Below are 27,725 nucleotides of genomic sequence, written 5' to 3'. Positions count from 1 at the left end.
GATATGTCTCCTAAGGCAAGGAAAACAAAAATAAAAATAAATTATTGTAACTACACAAAAATAAAAAGCTTTTGCACAGCAAAGGTAACCACCAACAAAACAAAAAGATAACCTACCAAACGGGAGAAGATATTCACAAATGACATATTCAATCAGGGGTTAATATCCAAAACACATAAAGAAATTATACAACTCAATACTGAAACAAAAAATGAAGAAAAAACCCAAATAAGTTGATTAAAAAATGGGCAGAGGACGTGAATAGACATTTTTCCAAGAATATATAGAGATGGCCAACAGATACATGAAAAGATTGGTTCAGTATCACTAATCATCAGGGAAATGCAAATCAAAACCACAATGATATATCACCTTACACCTCTCAGAATGGCTAGAATCAAAAAGACATGAAGTAACAATTGTTGGTGAGGATGTGGACAAAGAAGAACTTGATAGCACTATTGGTGAGAATGTCAATTGGTGTAGCCACTGTGGAAAACCGTATGGAAATTCCTCAAAAAATTAAAAATGGAACTACCATATGATCCAGTCATTCACTGCTGGTCCTTTACCTAAAGAAAATGAAAACACTAATTCAAAAAAATATATGCATCCCCGTGTTTATTGTAGCATTATTTACAATACCAAAATATGGACGCAACCCAAGTATCCACTGATATATAAGTGGATAAAGAAGATGTAATATTACTTAGTCATTTAAAAAATGAGATCTTACCATTCAACAAGGATGGACCTAGAGGATATTATGCTAAGTGAAGTAAGTCAGAGAAAGAAAATACCACAAGATTTCACTTATATGTGGCATTTAAAACAAATGAACAAACCAAAAAAGCAGAAACAGAACGATAAATACAGAGAACAAACTGATGCTCTCAGAGGGAGGGGGAGGGGGTTGAGGGCAAAATGGGCGAAGGGGAGTGGGAGATACAGGCTTCCAGTTATAGAATGAGTAACTCGGGAAATGAAAGGTGGAGCATAGTAAATATAGTCAAGGGTATTTTAACAGCACTGTATGGTGAGAGATGGTATCTACACTCGTGGTCAGCATAGCATAACATACAGAGTTGTTAAATCATTATGTTATACACCAGAAACTAATGTAACATTGTATATCAACAACAATAAAAAAAGATTTTTTAAAGAATAAATTCATCAAGATTTGTAAAGGATTTTTTTTTAAAGATTTTATTTATTTATTTGACAGAGATAGAGACAGCCAGCGAGAGAGGGAACACGAGGGGGAGTGGGAGAGGAAGAAGCAGGCTCATAGTGGAGGAGCCTGATGTGGGGCTCGATCCCATAATGCCAGGATCACGCCCTGAGCCGAAGGCAGACGCTTAACCGCTGTGCCACCCAGGCGCCCCTTGTAAAGGATTTTAAAACAGTACCTAGAACATAATAAGCATTATGTGTTAGCTGTTACAATTTTTATTACCCAGATTAAGACCAAAACTAATGGTAACTTGCTTCATAAAAGAATGTTTGTTAACTACCCTCCCTTCCTTGTTTCATTCAGTTCCCCAGTGCCCTACTACTCTGCCACAGAATCTGCTTCTAGGGGAACCCAATTAAAAGAAGCCAACTGATATGACATGTCAGAAAACTTGCAGTAAAGGAAAGGGTTTTAGATAACCTTAGGGACGCTAGTATGCTTAGAACTCACTGGGAAAAGCACCACACAGTCTGAGGATCTAAGTCTGGATCTTAACATTATTATCTGTTTGTGTCCCAGCCTTTAAAATCAGTAAGGAAAGGATGAACTAATCAATAAATTGGAATAACTTGCTGAGCATCTTGGGGGACAGAGTAATAAGATCTCTTACCTCACACCTCTACAAATGCCAAAGATGTCATTTTGATGTGGAAAGGCCTTCTAAAGACAGAAACCTCTTTTCTACACCCAAGGGCACCTCCAAGTCTTCCCACCTGCAACGGAAATGAGGAGATGGAATGAATAGAAACTGTGAAAGTAAGAGCTATAGGATTTGGAAAATGACTGCACACAGAGGACCCTAAACAAGGAGTTTCAGAGGATTCTATGACCTTACTCTTGGATGACAGATTAAACAAATTGTTGGGGTGCCTGCATCGCTCAGTTGGTTGAGCATCTGACTCTTGGTTTCAGCTCAGGTCACGTTCTCAGGGTCATGAGATCAAGCCCCTCATCAGGCTCCATGCTCAGCAGGGAATCTGCTTAAGATTCTCTATCTCCCTCTTCCTCTGCCCCTCCCCAGCCCTCTTGCACACTCTCTCTCTTTCTAAAATAAACAAAAATAAAACCTAAACAAACTGTACAACATCATCTCGGCTTGTCTCACTCTTGTGCTGTAAAACCTCTCACTGTTTATCAAATGAACTTACAAAATCCTTTAGCTGAGTATTTGGATATTCAAGACCCTAGCCTACCTTCCAGCTTCATTCCTAATCTTCCCCTATGTTTCTCCTACCCCTCAATCATGCTGACCTTTGCACTGTCTCTCTCTCTCTCTCTCTCTCTCTCTCTCTCTCTCACACACACACACACACACACACACACACCCCATGTCCTTTCTTGCCTTCCTATCTAGATTTGAGCTAGGTGCTCTACGTATAGAGTTTTTCCTTTTTCATCCCAGGTTTATCTGAGAGCCGAGGTTTTCCAACATCCACTGGGGCGATTGTTAAGTGTTTAACAATCAGCATGGGATGAACAAAGCCCTGAGCTTTAGCCTTTACCAATTTCTGTGTCAGTACTCTCACCAGCGCTGATTTGAAGCTATTACGTTGGTATCAACCAATAGGCAAAATTCCTGAAAACATAATAGGCTCCAGAGAAGCAATACAAGCTGATCGTAGCATACCACCTTTCCTAATCCTCCCCCCACCACTTCCCGGCTCCCCACCTCTACTCCCAGCACATATGATTTGTGCCCCACACCCAGAACATTCTCTCCCCTTAGAAGGCTGTATTTAACTTGCATTATTCTCCTCATCATATATTTAAGAATTTGCTTTATTTATCTACAGAAACATGAGAGACTATGGACTATGAGAAACAAACTGAGGGCCTCAGAGGGGAGGGCGGTGGGGGATTGGGATAGTCCGGTGATGGGTAGTAAGGAGGGCACGTATTGCATGGTGCACTGGGTGTTATACGCAACTAATGAAGCATCGAACTTTACATCAGAAACCGGGGATGTACTGTATGGTGACTAACATAATATAATAAAAAATCATTAAAAAAAATAATAATAAATAAATAAATAAAAACTTTTCTAAAAAAAAAAAAAACTTGAGAACAATTCATTGTTTTATCCCTTGTTAAAACTCTTATAGAACTTCAGGAAGGGGTCATCAATTTCCCAGAGCCCAGAGGAAGATGGAGCAGAAGAACAGAGATTCATAGAGAATGTTCAGGAAGAGTTTTTATCTGCTTAGAAGAAGTGGTATGCAATTTATGTCTTTTAGCAGGAAAAGAACTGATAGACTTGAATGTTTGATCCTGCTTATCTACCCAATGTAGAAATGAGTCAGAGAAGAGATACAAGGTAACTTCAGCATTCTTGCCTCCTGCTTTCTATTTTGTCCCCAGAGCATGCTGTCTGGACCTCAACCTCAGGAATGTCTTGTCCTACATAAAACTATTCCTCTTCTCTCCATCTCCCTATCCCCTAAGGAAACATTGCTCACTGAGAACATGAAATGATGAAATCATTGAGGGTAAGGATGAGGTCTTCTTTGCTTTTATAATCTCCAGGGCCAGCCTAATGCTTGGTATCCAGCAGGGATTCAATGAAGATAGAGTGAGTAAACAAAATAATGCTTTCATCTAAAAAAAGGAAATGGATTTAAACTAACAGAAATGGTATCATTCACATGATATCCTTTTCAACTGAGCCAAACTTCAGACTGTTACCCAAAGAATAGATTATAGTAGTGAAGACAACTGTCAGCCCCAAACCTCAACACTTGAAAACCTGTGAGTTCCTCCTTTGCTTGTTATTGGGATGAAGGTCAATGCTCAAATGCCATTCATTTATTCCCTCGTTTGTTCTTCCAATACTTATCTAGTACCTTTTATACGCTAGACCCAGTTCTAGAAATTGTATACATTTCTTCAAAATTAACATTCATTTTATATCCTATGCAGAAGAAAATAAGATTCATGAAATTCTTAAATGCCGTAGGACAGGAGGCATGACACAAGAGCACAACAACCTTAAAGAAAGTACCAGCTTCCAAATGCACACCCAATACATAAAATCCAAGTAGTCTCCAATTTTCCTAAACTACACACACAAAGAGAATTTGAATTACACACAAAGAGAACTGTTACCGGAAGATTTGTGAATACTAATAGTATGGTATTAAACATGTTTTAAGATGTAGTCCTATGGAGAGAATGAGCTCAAAGGGCTCAGAAACAGTTTTCCAGATTTCTCAGAACGTCTTCCTGTTTGTTATACAATCTAAAACCTGTTGGTATTTAATAGTGGTATTTATCTGCCAGCCATAAACACCTGTCTGTGACAGCAAATATGATACTCAACTCATCATTAAGTACTGTCACATTTATGGACAAAACATATGCCTTATCTAACCATTTCTCCATTGATGTCATCCTGGTTAAGTCTCTACCACCTCTTTCCAGACTACTCTAACATGTAACAGAGCAGTCAAAGCCATCCTCCTAAAGTAGAAATCAAACATTGTTCCTCCCTTGCTTAAACTCCAATGGCTTCTGCAGATTTAAGGAGACTCCAAAATCATTCTCACTTCTGACACCAACTACAAAGTTCAGGGGTCCCCATGACCGCCCTCACTTGTGTCACCAATTATAAGTTTGGGAGTCCCTAAGACCACCCTCAGGTTGGATAACTTGCTAGAAAACCTCACAGAACTCACTAAAAGCTATTATGCTCATGGTTCTTGTTTATTACAAAGAAAGGACACAGAGAGAAATCAGCCAAGGGAAGAAGAGCATGGGCCAGAGTCCAGGACAGCTCCACCCAAAGCTTCCAGTTGTCATTTCCAGCAGAGTCATGTATAGCACTAACTCTTCCCTCTGAAGATGTATGACAATATTCATGGTGTTACTGCCAACCAGGGAAGTTCAACCAACCACTGATATTCAGAATTTTTATTGGGATTCAGTCACCTACATATGGCTGGCTGTCCACATTGCTAATCTTTAGTCTCTAGCCCTCTGGAAGTTGAGATGCTACTATATGGCCCAAACCAACCACCATAAATCACAGTGTCAAACTACCCAGTGTGGCTCAGGACTACCAGGTAGACAAAGACTGTCTTAACAGGCAAAGCTTCCAGGAGCCAAGGGCAAAAGGCAGACCTCTGTTTGGGTGAGGTTAATTGTTTTCAATATATTTAGAACAAACAGTCCTGGCCTACAAGGCCAGATAAAATCTGGCTTCTACCTGCCTTTCCTCTATCTCCATTTCCCCATCACTAGCTCTGCTCCAATCCCATCAGCCTTCTTTCAGCTCTTGGTGAAAAGACAGCTCCCAGTCAGGGCTGATGCTCCTACTGTTCCCTGTACCTAGAATGCCCTTTCCCAGATCTTCACATGGTTGCCTGCAGCTCATCAAATTAATTGCCACCTCCTTCGAGAGGCTTTCCCTAAACACCCTAGCAAAAGCAGTTTCAACCTGCCTCCTGACACACATCACACTTTAAATGTGTGCATGCACTGAACATATGCACTACACATGCACACACTATACACATCTACATACTACACATACCCACGTATACTCACACAGACTACAAACACACTACATACACACACATGTACATACTCCACCACATTAAACTGTTTTCTTCTTAGAACTTTTTAGGACCTAAATTGTTCATTATTTATTTATTGCCTCTCTATTCTTTACAATAAGAATGTTGTAAGCTTATTCACCAATCTTATTGACCAGTCTTTTCCCAATATACAAACTGGTACCTAATATCCAGTATGTGTTGAAAAAAATTTGTGGATTGACTATGCCTGATATGAGACAAGAATAGACACACAGACTTATAACTTCCCTGAACTGCTTTCAGATCACACGTATACCTGGCAGCATTAAAAACAAGTCTTTTTTTCTTAGTGAGCAAGAGACGAGACATTGTATGCCTTTTATAATTAATGAAGGGAAAATGCTAATATGAATATATGAAATGTAATCAAATTAATGAGTCTCATTTTCCCATGTGGATTGTTAAATCAGTCTCATTATCTGGTATCCACAAATTATGCTGGTGATTTAAATCTACCAGGTTATCAGTGAAAGGAAAAAAAAAAATGCCAGGCTGGACCCAGGAGCAAAAGGTAAGTCTCTTTTTCCTTTTTTCCCGTATCAGAAAACCCAAGTTCCTAACTCAATGTTAACCAATTAAAGGTATAAGCTGATTACTCACCAATTAAAAAGAAATGAACTATCAAGCCACAAAAAGACTTGGATGAATCTTAAATGCATATTGTTAAGCCAATCTGAAAAGGCTACCTGTATGACTCTCACTGTATGACATTCTAGAAAAGGCAAAACTATGGAAACAGTCATTGGGAAGAAAAAATTTTTCTCTGTACTTCAAAGGTTCTTCCAGCTGGTCTAAGAATTAAATTGACATGAGAAAGGTTAACAAGAGAAAAATGAAATTTCGGTTGGTACATATAGGAATCTCACATACAGGAGAAGTTCAAAGATAGAAAGCCAAAATGAGGTATATATGCCGTCCTGAGCTAAGGAATGGAATAGGGGCCTGGGGCTTCAAAGGGGAAGAAGGTAAATGAGAGGGCAATAAGAAGAGCAGATGTTTCCTAGTTAGATGTTTATCCTGCCAAACAGATGCGTCACTCAGATAAAATTTATCTCTGGTAGTAACTCTTATTCTGGGAAATACCCCCAATTTAGATTCTTCTAGGTAGTTAAGAGAGGGAAAAAAGTATCTCTTGAACCCACAGGGTCTTGATTACCTTCAACTCAAAATATCCCACAAGCCAAAGTGGCACATTTTGGAGAGACTTGTCCTGGACCCCTTCACAATAAAAAGAAGAGTGATTTACAAGGGTTTAGGAGTAGGGGTGAATGATGAAGTACAGGGCAGTGAAACTGTTTAATATGATGCCATAATAGTGGACACATGCCATTATACATTTGTTAAAATCCACAGAATATACAACACCAAGAGTAAATGCTAACGTAAATGATGAATGTTAGTTAATAATGATGTGTCAACAATTGGTTCATCAATTGTAAAAAATATACACACTAAGGCAATATGTTAACAGGGGAAACTGGGCAGGAGAGGAGGGAGTATATGAGAGCTCTCTGTGCTTTCCCTTAGAATTTTTGTAAACCCAAAACTGCTCCCCAAAAAATCTTATTAATTAAAAAAAAAAAAAAGACAGCACAAGCTCCATTTCTTTTCATGAAAATTTGAGAGGCTATTTCCTCAACTCTAAATGCATTAAGATACACAGAGTCTGACCTATTTTTTAGTTAATTATAACCTGTTTTTCCATCACATTTCCAGATTCTATGTAACAGATGGTGAAAATGTCTATTCTGAAGACCTATAAAGTATTCCTGTTCAAGAATAGTGGCTATTATCCAACATCCCCTGCACAAGAGTTGGAATACCCAGGGTAGGGTGCAAGGAAAGGGGGGGGGGCACACGTGGGCAACAGGGTGGAAAACAGAAAGCAAATCCTCGGGGTGCTAACAGGAACAGAGGGTAGTCCTAGAGGAATTAAAAGTAACCCCCACCAGGAACCTAGGGAAATCATCTATGAAGAGAAAGAAATGACTTGTTTGAAATTCATTCACACTGGCAGGGTCAATAGAAAAATTTCAATGTAAATAACAGGAGACCTTAAATGTGTGTTTGCTGAATGCTGAAGTATTGGGGGCAGAAACTAAGCAGAGGTTTCTGCAGTGGCCAAATGTTTCCTCTTATCACAGCAAAACGGCCATTAAAAAAGAAGCCCTGAGAATGTCTTGAATGTAGATGAAGGCCAATCAGAAACCCCTGTGAAAGATTTTTAAAGATTTTTTTTCTATTCTCCACTGTATTCCATCTGTATTGGATAAGATTTGGGGGAGTTACAATTTGCCATTATCTTAACCTCGGTGTTGAAGCAAAATTTAAAGGAATCAATGTGGCTTTTTCCCTTCCCAAGAGCATCTTCACCTTTACACCACCGACTCTTCATTCGTCATCAGCAAGCAGGGGACAGTTATTCAGAAAACAATGGCAGGAGCTCCAAAGCACTGAGCCTTTAATGCTATTTCTGTCTCCATAAAATCTTCAATAATTTGTTTACGACTTCTAAAATTCAACAATAGTGTGCAAATGCAATTCCACTTATGTTAATATGTGCCTTCTTCTCGCGTATCAGATTCTGAATAAAAAATTAGGCAAGTGCTCTGTTTTGAAAATATGTAAGATGTGAACTTGCAGGGAGGAAAAAAACCCTCCAAATGCACTATCCTATCAACCACATTTCTTTTAACTTAATAACTTAAGTGAACTGTTAGTGAAATTACAACCTGCTTGTGACACAATAAATTTACAACAAAATTCATTCCATAAATTATTCAATTCTGTGACTGCAGTCAAGGAGAGAAATATCACCAGGAGCAGGTGATTAGCATGTGAAAAGAAAACCCATCTCCCCACCAAAACAATCACTGTCAAAGCCTCCTATTGGAGTTTTGTAAAAATTACCATTAAGAACACACATTTAAGTCTTTGTAGTTACTTTAAAAGGACTAAGTATTTGATTTACATTATATTCATTTGTTCTTTCTTCAACTGTCTCTTTCTCCCACAAACCATAACCGCCTCAATAAATGCTTGCTCAATCAAGTGTGCATTAAAACAAAAGAACTTAACTTCAATAAAAGTGATGAATCAGGGCCAGAAGTTACCTTTTCCTTCCTCTGTATATCTGGCTACCAGGTAGGCAGAGCAGAAATTTACATTCGATATTCCACAGGGGAATATTATAGGCTTCCATTGTGTTGTTGGTCATAGTGGTAGATTTTTGCATAAATCATTTGAGGCAAGAGTTCCAGGGCAAAGGAGTCTCCAACGAAACTACATTTGTGAACATTTTCTATGGGCTATAGATCTATGTAAATGGGACCATCAACTTTCCACCAACTCAATGCATAAAAGATGGTGCTGGCAGACTAAAGAAAGAGTTTCAGGATCAAGACAAGTTCTCTGAAATCTAAGATGCAAATACCTAGCAGTTGGTATTTCCAACAAGCTACTGGAACATTACTTACTCTACATGGTAGCTGTTCTTCAATAACCCAAAAAAGTAAATGAAATCACCTTTTCTCTTAAATCAAGAATGTGGCTATCCTCCCATACATTGATTTCATTTCAGCATATGCTTTGGAATTTGGCTTTCCTTAGGGGTTGCTCTTTTTCTCATAAGTAATGTACGACAGGCAGAATAATGGCCGCCCAAAGGTATCTGTGTCCTATTTCCCAGGGAATATGTTACATTATCCAGCAAAAGGGAATTAAGGTTACAGATGGAATTAAGGCTAATAATCAGCTGATCTTAAAAGAGGGAGATTATATTGGGTAGTCCCCAATGTAATCACTGGGGTCTTCAAATGTGCAAGAAGAAGGCCAAAGAGTAAGTACCAAAGTGATTGATATAAGAAAGACTTAACTGGACATTGCGGGCTTTGCAGATGGAGGAATGGGCTCTGAAACCAAGGAATGGGGGCAGATTCTAAAAAATGAACAATCCAAGAAAACAAATTCTCCCCTTGAGCCTCCAGAAGGAATGAAGCCTCACTGACACCTCGATCTCAGTCCAACAAGATCAATTTCAGATTCTGACTTCCTGAATATAAAATAATAAATCTGTGCTACTTTATACTCTTGAGTTTATGGTAATTTATTAACGCAGCAATAGGAAACTAATGGAGTATTTAAATAATACTCCTTATTCTGAAAGGCAAACGGTGTGAGAAAGGAAAAGAATTCCACAAATTGTTAGTATTTGTTCATAAAGGAAATCACAAAATGAAAGGTCTAAAAATTTATTTTATATAACTCTTCTGAAAATTATATAGAAAAGAATAATTTGGAAGGTTAAATACATTTTAATTGCTATTACATTTCTTCCATTTATCAGAAAGGTCCTTTATATTTTATGGATTTATCTTCCACTAGCATTAGAATACTTCACCCCATGTAAAGCTATTCATTTTTTCTTGGATTATACTTCTTTCCCATCTAATATCTGAACCATCAGCTACTACCTGGCATGTGGTTTGTGTTTTGATACACAAAAGCTATCTAAAAGACCACCTGTACTTATAAGAGTAAATTATTATTAGAGTGTATAAAGGAGGAAAACCTTTTCCTTGACCCTCTTAGGGTATACCTGGCTGGGCCTAAAAATTAAACTGATAAAGACAAATAAATTAACAGGATAAAAGCATACATATTTATTAATGTAAGTTTCTCATTACACTGGAGACTTGGTAAGGAAATGAAAGATCTGAAGAAGCAGTTATGCCTGAATGGTTTTGTGGTTTTTTTTTTTTTTTAAGATTTTATTTATTTATCTGACAGAGAGAGTACAAGCAGGGGGAGTGGCAGAGGGAGAGGGAGAAGCAGGCTCCCTGCTTGGGAGCCTGACAAAACATGGGACCTTGATCCCAGGACCCTAGGATCATGACCTGAGCTGAAAGCAGCTGCTTAAACCACTGAACCACCCAGGTGCCCTGCCTGAGTGTTTTTAAGAGTAGGTTTGATAAAAAGTAGAAAATCATGGGAATACATGATAGGGCAAATGCGTATAAGCTAAAGATAGTAACTGGTGGAAATTTAGCGAGGCCTGTTGATTGGGACTCCTCTCTCAGTATTGCTTCATTTTGGGAGATAAGGGTGCTGGTGAGAAGGGCAGCTCTCACATGAGGATCTGAGGACCTACTTCAGGGAAGAAGGGAAAAGTCACAAGTTCCTTCCTTCACTGCTATTTCCCAAATGACTTCAGTTTAAGATATCATGCCATATTTGAGGGTAGTGTGTCAATTGTCTAGCATGGAAGAAAACAGACAGAGAATCACAGAATGGAAGAGCTGAAAGAAACCTTATACAATCTAGTTTAACTCTCCTTATTTTATCAGAAAAGCCATCAAGATTCAAAAGTTGGAATTCTCTCCAAAGACCACATAGTCTGGAGTAAAAGTAGCTTAGAACACTGGCCCAGGTCACTTTCATGATGCACAATGCTGCCTATATGGGTCGTTCAAATTCATTGTTTGTTAATCCAACAAATACTTATTAAGCATCTGCCTGTGTGATGGACACTTGCCTTAGGCACTGATTATGAAGTGAGGAACAAGAGAGATAACTACATAGTTACTATGTAGTTATCCATGTAACAGAGTTAACTGTGGTAACTATGTACTCACTGTAGTTAATACTCCAACTGCAGAAAACAGGCATCAAAAAATAAGGTAACAGTGTTCTATTGAAAACTTAACAGGTTAATGTGCTACAAAGGACTAGAGGCCATCTCGGATAGCTGATCGGCAAAGAACTCTTAAAACATCTGAGTGACAACAAAGAGCCAAGCAAGATGGGGAAAGACTATTTCTGGCAGAGGGAACATCCAGTGTCAAGGTTGTGGAGCAGAAACTTAATTTCGGAGGAACATCCTGAAAGCTAGTGAGACAAAAACCTGATAATGAGGGTGACAGGGTAGATGAGAGTTAGAAAGGCAGGCAAGGACCAGGTCAAGCTCTGAAATCACTTTGTGTTACATGTAGCTATATTCATCTGTATTTATATTTGTGTTGACTTCCATGTTGGAATGTGAAATGTTCACAGAGACAGATGTATTCAATAAACAAAGCACAATATTATCAAGTAAACATGAACTGAGATCTGTCCCCCTGCTTCATGTAGAAAGGTTGGATTCAAAGAAATCAAATCAACAAATATGAATGGCTTATTGGCACTCATCAGTGACACTGTGGAAGGTTTTATAAAGTGAAGGCTTACAAGGGCACTTCAAGATAGAGATGGTATATTTCAACCAAGTAAATGAGATACTTCCCAGCATGGGAGAAGCCAAATAGCATTTCCTGAGCACGCTCTATTTGCGAGGCACTCTAATTGGTGCTTTATCGACAATATCACTATTAATGCCCCACTAAACAACTGAATGTCAACCGCACTCAGGTGTTAAGAAACTGGCTCAAGACTGCACTCTTGGGGCACCTGGGTGGCTCAGTCGTTAAGCGTCTGCCTTCGGCTCAGGGCGTGATCCTGGCATTCTGGGATCGAGCCACATCAGGCTCCTCTGCGGGGAGCCTGCTTCTTCCTCTCCCACTCCCCCTGCTTGTGTTCCCTCTCTCACTGGCTGTCTCTCTCTCTCTGTCAAATAAATAAATAAAATCTAAAAAAAAAAAATTGGATTATCTTTCAAAAAAAAAAAAAGACTGCACTCTTAGCAGAAGAATGGTAACTATACACTGGTCTGTCTGCCTCCAAAGGTCACATTTTCCTCCGTTTTGCCATGTGTCACTCACAGGGATCAAAAAATACCCTGCATGAATCACATCGTTTCTAAACAATTTGTTCTCTTCCTGTATGAAATGACATGTGGGACTAGATGATCTCAAAAATCCTTCTTACGTCTAACATTCTGTGATCCTGTGATTCTAGTATATTGGCAGGAACAGTCCACCCCCATTCCTCTGCAACCCTCTGCACCTGGAAATTTCCTCCTTCGTAAATTGTACAGCCATTGCTACCCATGAATGAGAAATGCTTCCTTCTACAAAGAAATCAGATTCTTGCCTATACTTGCTGAACACCAGAGAAAGCAAAGTAAGGGGAGCACAGTAATGGGGGTCAGTATTAGTTGATAATGTTTCACTCCTGTTTATTTCCTACTCACTAAATGACTATCAACCACTCAAAAGTCATTCTCAACCATGTTTGTATGTTGAGACACGATGATGAAATTCACAGATGAACTTTAAGTACTGCTCTCAGCAGCTCCATTTGCAAATGCCAGTACTTTCCCTCTCCATACTGGGCTCACCTTCTTCAGTTCCAAGTCAAATAGCAACAAACACAAAATCTGCTTCTAAGCACAAACTGTTTCTGGGGAGTAAAATTCTCTGCCTTACAGACTTCTTTACCATAAAATAAAAGATTCCATGGCATATCATAATTATGTCAGTAAGTCAAGTTTCCAAGATTTGGTGTGGTTTGCTAATCATTTCTCCTTGAATATTAAACAAATCAGACTTATTTTAATATTCAGGAACAAAAATTAAACATTTGAGTGTTAGTAGTCATTATTTGTAATATATTAAAGTATCAATAATATACAGCATAATGAAAGAATCAGTTCTGGCTATTCTGTAAGGCAATAGTAGGACTAAAAAAAATCCAGCATTCTTTCTAGACACTGTTTTCCTTTATGTGTAGAGCAGCTTTTCTATGCTCTGGGAAAATCCTCCGAGTCTTCCAAGTCATCACTTGTAGTAAATAGTTGCTGTTTTTGGCAGCTCAGCATCCTGCATGTAGGTTTTCCTTTAGAAATCACTCTAGCTAAATCCTGTGTGCCAGTGGCTCATGTGGTTCAAGCAGATTATACCTCCAGATTCAGAAGCAGGCATGTGATACCTTGCCAAGCAGCATATTCTATCCTAATAATAGTGATGGGCACATAACCCAAGTCTAATCGAACTTAATCCCCAGTTTGTTGCTGAAGAGTTCAAGATAAAGATGTTCTCTTTCCCTAAAAAATGTACATCTACCTAGAACTGTTGGGAACCATCTTGTCAACACAGGTTAGACTTTACTTGAGTGCAAACAAACATAGGAGAGAAAAGAGGCAGAGAGAGTTTGCTAAGTCTTCATGACCAACTCTGAACTCCTGGATCTACCTGTACCTAAGCCTACTTGAACTTTTCAGGTAGTTGAGTCATGCATTCCTTTTTTACTTATATTAGTGTTTTCCAATGTTTGCAACCAAAAAAAATTTTAAATATCCCATTTTATACTACCATGTTAATATCCTTCAATTTTAAGAATTCCATGAAAAGCAACCAAGTTTGTCCATAAAACAGATAGACAAGTAAAATCTTAGCTAGTAGGAATCTTTTTCTACCAAAAGAAAATCTGTTTATAGAATTACTCTAGAAGGAAGTACATAGGAGTATCTACATTCTTATCTATAGGAGCAGAAGAAAATTATATGGCTATTTGTTTTTTTAAAAAGGAGTTCCTCTATCTCGACCCCATCCTTCCTTTTCACTTTTAATGTCACTAACACATTTTCTAAAAAAAAAAAAAAAAAGTATCCAAATTATGTGTGCATATAATACATTGTCCCGTGTAAGAACAAAAATCTTCCCACTAGACCATGTGTGCTTTGTCTCTAAATAATTGTACAATGTGGCAAAATTTATTTTTCAGTCTTCTGGGAACCAGAATATTACAGGCCATTAATCATTAGCAAGTCTAACTGTAAAAACATCCTGAATCTGGAGGTCTTAACAAGTGGTGAGATTACAATCCTTTTGGAGAAAGATGGGCTGATAGAGAAATATAAGCCAGTACACAGTGCCACGAAGGCAAATCCCATGTAGCCCATCCAGGGAAATGTTTCAAGAGATAACATAGAGAACAGGTGAGAAAAGCAGTAGATACAATCTGATTAATGTTAAATAGGTCAAATGGTGACAATAATGACACCATGCATTTATTAAGAAGGACCCATTCTCCAAAAATCACAAAGCACTTTGCCAACTCTAAATCAAATACTGGTAGCCACCAGTGGCAATGAAAGGCATGACTCTTATTTTTCCTGTATTACAGACCCAAAGCACTCAGATTCTAAGACGTTAGCCCAATAGAGGCATGTGTTGTGGAATATCTCTGATGAGACCTTAAAAGACAACCACTGGAACAAAACATGACAGAAAAGAAAATAACAATCTATACAACAGAGGAATATATTTTGCTCAACAATTATTATGGTGTATAAATTTTTTAATGTACTGCATTTGTATGTTCCTGTAGTGACCAGAAGGAATTGCCACCATTTAAGAAATACTACTTTTATAGTGTAATATTATAAGTTTTGTGACATTAACTTATGATACGATCAGAGTTTACTGACCTAAAAGGAAGTGCATACTCTGGGGGATAAAGTAACATACAGATTCATGCAGAAAACCTCATAGTAGGAAATGTAGTTAGCATAAAGATATATATGATCAAGCTTCTATGAAACAAAGGTGAGCTACTGTGTCTACCCTGTGGTAGTTGAATAGGAATACACATAGAACTCCTGAGCAAGAAATTGTTTATTTGCACACCAATTTTCCAGAGCACATCTTGGTACCACCTTACATTAGTGTAAGGTGGAAAAGCTGTGTGACAAGATTGAAATGATGAAATTCTGAGATTTCTGCTACAAGGTAAAATTGGAAGTAATGATCAATGGAGAAAGGTGGTTCAAAATAGATATATATGAGGTTATTAGGATGCCCAAGAGGATAGCCAACAGAAAGCCATTACCAAGAAGGATCATTAAAGGTGATTTGTGGGAACAGCCCAAGTCTGAAATAGCATGACTGTCAAATTCAGTGGGCCCAAACAGTTCAAAGAAGCCTAGATTTTATTAGTTTGTCAATCAACTTAGTTTTACGAAATATTTTTAAACATTACCTATGTATCACCTAGTAAAATTTTTTAATTAATATTTTTAAATTAATTAAAATCAGTGGTCCCCATGTACTTTAGAAACCACATCATTCTTTGAGTACTATCTATTGTAAATTTTTAGTGACCATTTAATTTTGAAACTTTGAAATACCAAGAAAAGGTTTATTCCATTCTCACAGCTGAGACACATCCTCAAATTCTATTATTTAAGTACATTAAAGGGCACCTGGCTGGCTCTGTCAGTGGAGCATGTGACTCTTGATCTCAGGGTTGCTAGTTTGAGCCCTATGTTGGGTATAGAGATTACTTAAAATAAAATATTTTAAAAAAATAAACAAAGTATATTAAAAGCTACAATCTAAAAATTAACTAAAGAACACATTTTCAAGGACAATGTAAACTCAGAGGAGGATCTCACCATTGATCTCACAAAGTGAATTCTCAATTATTGGAGGATTTTAATATCATTGTTAAGAAACAGTCTAAATATTGTTGAAGGAAGAACAAATTTACACTACCTCTCTATTTTCTGGTGGCCTGCATAGGGCATTGTTATACTTGCAAGCCCAGAGGGGCATCACCTCCATCTTATTCACATGGAACACAAATCCAATGTATCAACTACGGCCCATTCGGGATTCACACCTTAGATCCAGCTCTACAGTCACTCATATTCATAATTCATTTTGTTTCCCTAATCTTGAGTACCCTGGGGCCAGGTAACATTCTCAGACTCAGGTACAACTCCAGTCTCAGGTTCAACCCTAAGTAATCCTGAGTTTGTCCAGGTAGTTGGACCATCCTTCTGCCTTTGCACAACTATGTTCCACACTGAAAGCACTACCCTGTCTCCAGAATGCCAGTTTGAGGTCCAGACATCATGACTGGTTTTCCACAGCACCTCTCCCTGATGCCTAAAACTGCCTTCTATACTCCAAGCACTGACTCTGGTTCTTCATCAAGTGAGGCAGCCTGGAATCAAAACATGAAAAGTGTCCAGGAACATTTGAGGCAAAGATATCAGCATGGAAGATGCTCTAACATGGAAGGAGCTCAACATGCCCAAGGAACTGTTGGGAGATCACATAGTCCATTTAGCAACGTAACTTCTAAAATAATAATAATAATCTCCAACCTGAACCACCTATATTCATGGATTTGACATTAAGATGTTTGAAATCCCCAAGAATCCAGTGTTATTTCACGCTACAAACACACTTTCCAAAGCAAAAACATAAACTCACATATTTTTGTAAATGTTTTTAAAAGAATTTTCACCACAAGAATTTACGCAAAATGGGCCTGGTTTTTTCTTTTGGGTTTTTTTTTTTTTCTTAATCAGGAAGCTCCATTTCCATTTTCTAACCATTCTAGTTAATTGTAGTTTAAACGTATATATGTATTGTAGTTATTGTTGCTGAATTATAATATATCCAAAACTTAACTGTATACACAACAATCAGAGAATCTCCAATATAAGGAACATATAACCAAGAATCATGAAATATTTTAGGAAAATCAACACTACAACAGTATCAAATAGAGGAAGAACTGACACATGAAGAAGTTGAAATCCTCATATATTCCTGTGACATATTAAAACTGTATGGCCACTCTGAAAACCTTTTTCACAGTTGCTCAAAATGTTAAACCTAGAGCTACCATATGACCCAGAAATTTCATTCCTATATATATATACCCCTGAAAATTGAAGACATGTGTCAACACAAAAACTTATAAATGTTCACAGCAATATTATTCATAATAGCCAAGTGTCCAACGATGAATGGATAAACAAAATGTGGTATATCCATACAACACAATACTATTCAGCAATAAAAAGGAATGCAGTTTTGATACATACTACAACATGGATGAAACTTGAAAACATTAATATAAGAAATCAGTCTTTAATATTAAATAACACACACACACATAAGACAGAACACTGCACTTACAAAATAAAAGCAGGAAACTATGAATAAAAACAAATTAGAGAAGATATAAACAAAAATTTGTCACTGAGACAAACAGATCAATGGAACAGAATAGGGAGCCTTGAAATAGATCTACATTAATACAGTCAACTGATCTTTGACAAAACAGGAAAGGCAATATCATGGAGAAAACATAGTCTCCGGAACAAATGGTGCTGAAACAAATGAACGTCTACATGCAAAAACATAAATCTAGACACAGACCTTACATCTTTCACAAAAATTAACTCAAAATAGATCACAGACCTAAATGTACAATGCAAAACCATAAAACTCCTAGAAGATAACCTAGGAGAAAATCTAGATAACCTAGGGAATGGCAGTAAATCTTTAGAAACAACATGAAAGGCACAATCCATGAAAGAAATTATGGATAAGTTAAACTTTATTAAAATTTAAAACTCATGCTCTGGGGTGCCTGGGTGGCACAGCAGTTAAGTGTCTGCCTTCGGCTCAGGGCGTGATCCCGGCGTTATGGGATCGAGCCCCACATCAGGCTCCTCCGCTATGAGCCTGCTTCTTCCTCTCCCACTCCCCCTGCTTGTGTTCCCTCTCTCGCTGGCTGTCTCTATCTCCGTCAAATAAATAAATAAATAAATAAATTTTTTTAAAAAAATAAAAAAATTTAAAAAAATAGAACTCATGCTCTGAGAAAGGTGTATCAATAAAATGAGAAGACAACCCACAGACTAGGGAAAAAAATGTTTGCAAAAGACACATCTAGGGGTGCCTGGTTACCTCAGTCATTTGAGCATCCAACTCTTGATTATGGCTCAGGTCATGAACTTGGGGTTGTGAGACTGAGCCCCACATTGGGCTCCCTGCTCAGCAAGGAGTCTGCTCTTCCCTCTCTCTCTCCAATTCTCCCTCTGCCCCTCCCACTCATGTTCTCTCTAAAATAATAAATAAATCTTTAAAAAAAGACACATCTGAAAAAGGACTATTATCCAAAATAAATGAAGAACTTAAAAGTCAAAAACAGGAAAACAGACAATCCAATTAAAAATGTGTGACCTTGGGGCGCCTGGGTGGCACAGCAGTTAAGCGTCTGCCTTCGGCTCAGGGCGTGATCCCGGCGTTATGGGATCGAGCCCCACATCAGGCTCCTCCGCTATGAGCCTGCCTCTTCCTCTCCCACTCCCCCTGCTTGTGTTCCCTTTCTCGCTGGCTGTCTCTATCTCTGTCGAATAAATAAATAAAATCTTTAAAAAAAAAAATGTGTGACCTTGATACCACGCCAAAAAGATATACAGATGGCATTAAGCAGATGAAAATATGCTTGCATCATATTCCATACCAATGTAAACTAAAACAATAAAGAAACACCACTACACATCTGTTGGAATGGCCAAAATCTAGAATACTGACAACAGTAAATGCTGGTGAGGATGTAGAACAAGAATTCTCATTCTTTGCTGGTGAGAACACAAAATGGTATGGCCACTTTGGAAGACAATTTAGCAATTTCTTATAAAACTAAACATACTCTTATCATACAACCCAGCAATCTCACTCCTTGGTATTTATGCAAAGAAGGTGAAAACATACCCACAAAAAAATCATCTGCACACAGACGTTTATAACATCTTTATGCATAATCGCCAAAACTTGGAAGCAACCATGATGTCCTTCAGTAGGTAAATGGATAAATAAACTGTGGTACATCCAGACAATGCAATATTATTTAGCACTAAAAAGAAATGAACTAAAAAGCTATGGCAAGACATCAAAGAAATTGAAATGCATATTACTAAATGAAGAAAGGCAATCTAATTATATGACATTCTGGAAAAGGCAAAACTATGGAGACTGAAAAGATCAGTGGTTGTCAGGGTTGGAGGGTAAGGGTAGGAGGAGTACAGGAGGTTTTAGGGCAGTGAAAATACTTTGGATGATACCATATTACTGTACTTAAAATATTCCATATTTTATAGATGCTAATGATTATATAATACATTTATAATGAAGAAATATGACTTACTACATAAAATTATATTTTATATATGTTACTATAATAATATAATGATGGATATATGTCATTATACATTTGTCCAAATCCATAAAATGTATAATAACAAGGGTGAAACTCAAGGTAAACTACAGACTTTGAGTGGGTAGGATGTGTCATTGTAGATTCATCATTTGTAACATATGTACCTCTCTGGTGGGAGATGTTGATAATGGCAAAGACTATGCACATGTTGGAGGCAAAGATATATAGGAAATCTCTGTACCTTTCCCTCAATTTTACTGTGAGCCAAAAACTGCTCTTACAAAAATAAAGTCTGTTAAAAAAAAAAACAAAAACACTGAAATTAAATCCTCATTATGTGAACTAAAATCAAAATGGACAAAGCTAAAAATTAAGTAATCAACTAGAAAATATAGCCAAACAGAGCATACCACAGGATAAAAACTTCAGAGATTAAGGAAGAACCGAAAAGATTTGGAAGACAGATCCAGAAGCTTTAAATTTGTCTAACAGCAGTGAAAGAAAAACAGAAAAGAGTAGGATGGGTAGGGGAGACAACACACACACACACACACACACACACACACACACACACAATTCTGGCAAGTTTTCCTAATGTCAAAGTTAAGATACAAACCCTACAGGTGCTTGGGTGGCTCAGTCAGTTAAGCATCTGCCTTCAGCTCAGGTCGGGATCTTGGCGTCCTGGGACCAAGCCCCACATCAGGCTCCCTACTCAGTGGGGAATCTGCTTCTCTCTCTGCCTCTCCCCCCACTCATGCACTCGCTCATGCTCTCGCTCTCTCTCCCTTTCTCTCAAATAAATAAATAACGTTTTTTAAAAATATACAAATCCTAAAAGATTCCAGAGAAAGTTCTGCTTCTATAAGAGCACTGCCTATACATGCGTTACAGAAGATGCCTTGAGTTAAAAGCAGCTCTAGCAGTTCCACTCCATTTTCCCTTAGACCAACTATTCCAGAGAAGACTCTCCAAGACTCAACACACCTGGGTACCCAGGACCATTTGGGTAAGATTAGTACCTTGTGTTTCTTTAGCTCTAATCAGCCTCTCCACACAGACAATATGCAGAGTGCCTATCATATGCCAGATGCTAGGCAACAATGATAGCTCTCCTCTCTATCCTCTCCTTTTCCTAAACCTTCTGGAATACAGTATTCTAAAGACTATGTGGAATACACTTCTGGGTTATTCCCCAGAGAGATGAAGAAGCTTGAGTATTTATCTAATAACTTCCAAACTTCATTGGTTATGGGGGTCACTTTGGAAACAAAAGCTCCACAGGATACCCAATCTGGTCTGCACAAAGATTAAGAACACCCTCCCACAGCTAGAGAGTGTGCTCATGCAGAGAGAAGCAGGAAGCTTGCCCTATGGATAGTAACTGTCTGCAGGTGACCTCCAGGACAACTGGGGAATCTGGGTAGATGAGTGCTTCACATATATTAAGCACAAAGCTTAAATTAAGCACAAAAAGCTCAGAGTCATCACCATACTTAACACTATCTCGGATCAACACAATTAGACTAGAAATTGGAGGCATAAGACTGAAAAGAGGCAAAGCTATCTCTATTTTGAGATGATGTGATTTTGTATCTGTAAACTCAATAAATCAACTAAAATACCACAACAAAATATAAGATAATTCAGTAAGGTGGCAGGATGTAGAATTAGTTTAAAAGAAATCAATACACTCTATATAATAAAAAAAAAAAGGTAGAAGATACAATGGAGGGAAGAACCTATTCACAGCAAAGAACAAGCTTAATAAGAAATGTGCACAACCAAATGACAGGAGGAAAAGAGAACTACTACCAAATGATAAAAAGTAGTATGAAAAAGAGATGCTATATTCTTGGAAAGCAAGACTTAAAGTCAATTCTCCCTTAGTTAATTTAATGCAATCCAATAAAATACCAACAGGGTTTTGTTTTTTTCCCCTAGAACTAGACAAATTGATCCTAAATTCATAAAGAAAAATAAATTTTAAAAGAGCCAGGAAAACTCTGAAAAAGAGAAATTATGTAAGAATAGACCTACTAGCTATCAAAACACACTAATTTAAAGTGTATAATTGGTAACTAAAGAGACAGGCCAAGTTTGACAGAATTTGACAAAATTACAGTTTTGACAACTCTTAACGCTGGAGTTGAAACAGGCTCAGGGGGAGCACTGCTAATGGGAAAGTGAAATGGTATAACCTTCATGGAGAGGAATCCAGCTATCTCTACCAAAATGCAGTTGCATTTACCCTTTGATGCAGCAATTCTACTTCTGGGAATCTATCCTACAGATACGTTTGTACACATATAAAATGGCATATGTATTTTGCTTAGCATTATCCTCTCTAGCTCCACCCATGTTGTTGCAAATGGCAAGGTTTTATTCTTTTTATGGCTGAATAATATTCCTGTGTGTTTGTGTGTGGGCACATGTGCATGCACGTGTGTGTGTGTATTTTATAGAGTATACCTGAAATAATATAACAGTATATGTTAATGGCAGAGGTAGAAGATTATTCATTATACCATTATTTGTAATAGCAAAAAAATGGAGGTGATCCAACTATTAACAGGGTATTGGTTGAAGAAACTATGGATATATCCACACTATTGAATAAAAGTTTGTTCACTATCTCAACTTACTGATGTAGAAAGATCTTGAAAAAAAGCAAGATGCAAAACAAATTATGTTGTATGGTACTTATTCTATCACAAAGAAGGGGAAACAGAAATACACATTTGCCTTTGCTTTCCTTTGAATATAGACATAGAAGAAAGATAACCAGGAATCTAACAGAAATTATCTATAGAAAGGAGGACAGACAGGGGGGAACAGGGATAGAAGCAAGAATTCTGAGAGCAACTTTTTATTTTATGTGTGTGAATTAGGTAAACATATTACCCTTAATAAGAAAAGTTTTGAAATATTCCGAAGAGAAAAAAACACACATGAACATATGGCCTAAAAGGAAATAAGAATCAAATTGATTTCAAATTTCTGATGGAGCAGTATCACTAATGTTCTAAGAGAAAAGGATCTAAATCTAAAATTCTACAGGTCCAATTATTTTTCTAAATAGAGACATTCTCAGACATATAAGATTTCAGTTTACCATATACAAACTTTCTCTAACAAGAATTTCTCAAGAATGTATTCCAAAAATAAGAGAGAGACAAAGAGACTGGATATATAAATCAAGAGTGAGCAAAGACACCAACAAAACTAATTAAATGCAATTAATGTTGATTTTAAACAAAAAAAAAACTTCAACAACTTGGTACTCAGGGTTTGAGAAATGCCAGAGAAGATGGAAAGTGACAGAAGTAAAAATACATTAAGATTTTCACCTCATTCAGGGACAGGACAGAGGTAGTTTACATGATGGTGGAAAGATATACAATCAGTATGTATATAAAAATTAAAAATGTAACTAATAGAAGAAAATAAGTGGGATGTATAATTTACAAACCATCAGTGGAGGGGAAAAATAAAATAATCCAATCAACCAAAAATAGGCAAAAAGGAGGGGGGGAAAGCATAGCATAATTGAAAACATAAATAACGTAAGTACAAACACACTGGTAAGTATAATCTGGTGAAGAATCATCTATTAAAAATAGAAACTTTGAAAAGAACACAGGCGGTAACTTCTTTGACATTGGCTGTAGAAACCTCTTTCTATATATGTCTCCTGAGGCAAGGAAAACAAAAGCAAAAATAAACCATGGGATTCTATCAAAATAAAAACCTTCTGCACAGTGAAGGAAACAAAACTAATAGGCAATTTATAGAAAGGGAGAAAATATTGCAAATGACATGTCCAATAAAGGGTTAGTATCCAAAATATATAAAGAACTTACACAACACCCAAAAAGCAAATTATCCAATTAAAAATAGCCAGAAGACATGAACAAACATTTCTACAGAGAAGACACACAGATCTAACAGAAACAGGAAAAGATGATCATCACTTATCATCAGGGAAGTACAAATCAAAACTACAATGAGATATAATCACATAACTGTCAGAATGACTAAAATCAACAACACAATAAATAACAGGTGTTAGCAAGGATATAGAGAAAGGGGAGACTTCACGCACTATTGGTGGGAATGCAAACTGGTACAACCACCCTGGGGAACAGTATGAAATTTCCTCAAAAAGTTAAAAATAGAACCACCCCATGATCCAGCAATCACACTACAGGGCATTTACTGGAAGAATACAAGAACACTAATTCAAAGGGACACATGCACTCTTATGTTTTTAACAGCTTTATTTCCAATAGCCAAGATATAGAAGCAGCCCAAGTGTCCATCAATTGATGAATGGATAAAGAAGATGTAGTATATATATACAATGGAATATTACTCAGCCATAAAAAAGAACAAAATCTTGACATTTGCAATGACATGAATAGAGCTGGAGAGTATAATGCTGAGCAAAATAAGTCAGTCAGAGAAAGACAAATACTGTATGATTACATTCATAGATGGAATTTAAGAAACAAAAAAGCAAACAGAAAAATCTAAGAGAGAGAGAAAGACAAATCAAGGAACAGACTCCTAATTACAGAGAACAGATGGTTACCAGAGAGGAGGGAGATAAGAGGATGGGTTAAATAGGTGATGGAGACTAAGGAGTGCACTTGCCACGATGAGCACTGGGTGATGTATGGAATTGTTGAATCATTATACTGTCCACCTGAAATTAATTTAACACTGTATGTTAGCTAACTGGAATTAAAATTAAAACTTAAAAAAAATAGAAACTTTAACACTACAATAAAAACTCCACAGGCTACATTTAAAAAGCAAATCTAAAATAAGACAACACAGAAATAATAAAGATAACAGTTTAAGGAAAGACATACTAAGTAATTCTTAGTATCAGAAAAAAAAAAGAATTTTAGCCAAATGCACTAAAAAAACAAAAAGAGGTATTTGCCAAGAAGACAGAACATATGAACTTTTGGTTACATCTAACAACACAGCTATCCAGAACCAGCAGATAATATAGATAAACAAAAATTAAGAATATAGAATATGTGAATAATCTAATTAACAAGTTTGATCTAATAGATATAAAATAGAACACTGAACACATTAAAGAACATTCTTCTCAAAAAGTGAGGGACACTCACAAAAGAAAATTGATCACATATTAGGTAATGAAGAAAAAAATCTCATCAACTCCTATAAAGCAGAAATCATATAAGCCATATTGATTGGAGCCAATGAAATGAAATTAGATTCATCATCAAAACGATAGCCAAAAAAAAAAAAAATTGTGGACTTAGAAACTGTAAAACCCCCTTGACAATAACTCCTCTGTTTAAGAGTAAAATCAATATAGAACCTATAATTTAAAAATAATGATGAGACCACTGCAAAACCTGTAGGATTCAGGTAAGACAGTATTCAGAAAAACTGAAATGCACTCATCAACCTTGCTCTATTTCTTGTTATCTTCCCCAAAGAAACATTTACACTGTGCACAGAGATATGCACAAAGGTTTTTATTGCACCATAGTTTGTCACAGTTAACATTCCCCTATTGATGGACACTTAGTCCTTAACCAGATCTTTCTAGCTTCATGCTGTGGAATATTATGCAACAGTTCAACAGAATAAATAGAGTTGTAAGTACTGAAACAGAAAAATTTTCAAGATGCAATATTAAGTAAAATTTTTTACATGCAGACAAAAATTACAATGGCAATATATCTTTTATGTTAGAATAATCTCACAAAAATTAAAACTCATGTATTTCTACAGGTACATGTCTATTTTACAGAGAAAAATATCAGGAAAGATAGCTGTTGGCCAGTGGGTTACTATTACAGAAGAGAGTGGAAAGATGAATGATCAAAGGAACACTCAATTAACTGTACTGTTGTTTTTTTTTTTACAACATGAGAATATTTATATAAAATTTATATAGTAGAGAAAGAAAAGTCATCTATGTGAATTATCCTAAAATGACCACATTGGATTCTTCTCTTACAGATAAATTTTGCAGGAACCATTTATTTAGCTTACATAATTTTTGCTCAGGAAAGTTTTGTCTATGCAAAATTTTATTGATAAAGATAGGCTTTTTTTTTTTAACCATACAGAATCTGGGGGAAAGTAAGGCATTAGATGATTTTCACTGATGTGCTTAGTGATATCATATCAGATTTCTAAATTATCAGGCCAGAAAAACAGCTAAGATAGAAGGGGCAGAAGCCTTAAATAAAGCCCAATTTTACAGACCCTATTTATTAAGAATCATGAGGATATCATTTGCAAAATAAATCTTCAAACCCTTAAGTCAATGTCAACATATTTTAAAGTCTGAATCCCAGGCTCAGCTTAAATACGAGGGTTTCTTTTAAGAAAAAATTCATCATTATCATTAACAGTGCAAGACAGGAACCAAAATGTAAACTACAAACACAAGAACAAAGACAAATGTTACATAATAAAGTAAAAAGTATGTACCCCATTTCTCTAACTGTACAACAAAATATTAAAATAACTCTCAGATACACTGGTTGTTAAATAGGGCAGTGGAAGGGGGAATAAGAAAGATACTCTAATTTAAACAAAATTAATAAAGAAATGTTCTGCATGGGTTTTTTTTTCCCTGTTTCTACTTCTAATCATTTATCATGCAAATGAAAGCAGTAATGGAAAATGTAAAGAAAACAAATTCTGCAATATACTGAAACCCATATCCAGCAAGTGATAAGATTGAATATCAGAAGGAAGGGGTCTGAAAATTAGCTGTCTGTACAATAACTGGGAGGGAAAACTGTTTTATTTAGCCTGGAGGGATTTTTTTGTAGCAAACTGACTAAATTAAAATCCAGTCTATTAAATTCAGTATCATACTAGAAAATGCCTTTTCCTTGCACTTTTAGATAAATTTTCATTGATCTCATTTTACACATGATTACATTTTTAATGAGTTGTGCAATATTTCCAGGCTAATTTTAAATCCCCTCTCTCCTCTTCTCCCCCCCCACCCCCACTTGCTGCTTGCTGGATTAACATTTCTGATAAATTGTTGGACCAGAAAGAAGGAGCATTACCAAGATGAAATAAATTACTTCCATTTTTTTGCAGCTCTAAAGCGATAATAGGAGAATACAAATGCCCACTGTCTAATTATGCCACATCTTCTGATTCATTTTACAAAAACAATTATTTTATTTTTATGTAATAGGCATGTTACCTTGCATTCATCATAAATGACCCTGAACAGTGTATGGTTCATTAGAATAAAAAAAAATTTTTTTCACCCTAACACTGATCAGTAAACTCATGACCATCTTAAAAGGAGCAACTTCATAAACTAAATAATATGGAGACAATTAGAAAACTGAAACACTGGGGCGCCTGGGTGGCACAGCAGTTAAGCGTCTGCCTTCGGCTCAGGGCGTGATCCCAGCAGTATGGGATCGAGCCCCACATCAGGCTCCTCTGCTATGAGCCTGCTTCTCTTCCTCTCCCACTCCCCCTGCTTGTGTTCCCTCTCTCGTTAGCTGTCTGTATCTCTGTCGAATAAATAAATAAAATCTTTAAAAAAATAAAAAAATAAAAAAAAGAAAACTGAAACACTAAGAAATAAGCAGCTTTTTTTTTTTAAAGATTGACATTATTTAAAATTAACTTTCAACCAGAACACAAAATAATACCATGCATAAATGCTTTAAGAGACCAGTTCCTGTGTGAGACAAGAGACCAGAAGAGTACCTTGAGTATAGTCTCCCACTTTAGGAAAGTAAGGTCATTTTTCTCTATCAGTATCTTTAGCCCAAATGCAGGAAGAAAGATGATTTCATAGAAGCTGCTGGAATTCCAGCCTCTACTTGAGAAAGGAAGTCAGAAAATCCATCAAAATTGAGGCCCATGACCAAGACCTTTCTAAGAGGGTTCTTAAACATCTCTGCTTCCTCCCATGTTAGCTATTATGTAACTCCTTGATTTCTTGTGATGATTAAGAG

General features: G+C 36.8%; 1 long non-coding RNA gene across 1 annotated transcript in view; it reads right to left on the bottom strand.

Moving 5' to 3' along the window:
• Positions 1–1,350: 1,350 nt before the first annotated feature.
• LOC117795163 overlaps positions 1,351–27,725 on the bottom strand; it is a 184,178-nt gene continuing 157,803 nt past the window's right edge. Inside the window, exons 3-4 of the long non-coding RNA XR_004619007.1 lie at positions 1,845–1,947; positions 1,351–1,409 (exon numbers count right to left, since the gene is read on the bottom strand). This is a non-coding gene — a long non-coding RNA (uncharacterized LOC117795163). The remainder of the gene's footprint in view (positions 1,410–1,844; positions 1,948–27,725) is intronic.

Source organism: Ailuropoda melanoleuca, chromosome 12 (genome assembly GCF_002007445.2).
Source record: "Ailuropoda melanoleuca isolate Jingjing chromosome 12, ASM200744v2, whole genome shotgun sequence".
NCBI lineage: Eukaryota > Metazoa > Chordata > Mammalia > Carnivora > Ursidae > Ailuropoda > Ailuropoda melanoleuca.
This window is presented reverse-complemented; position numbering and strand designations above follow the sequence as displayed.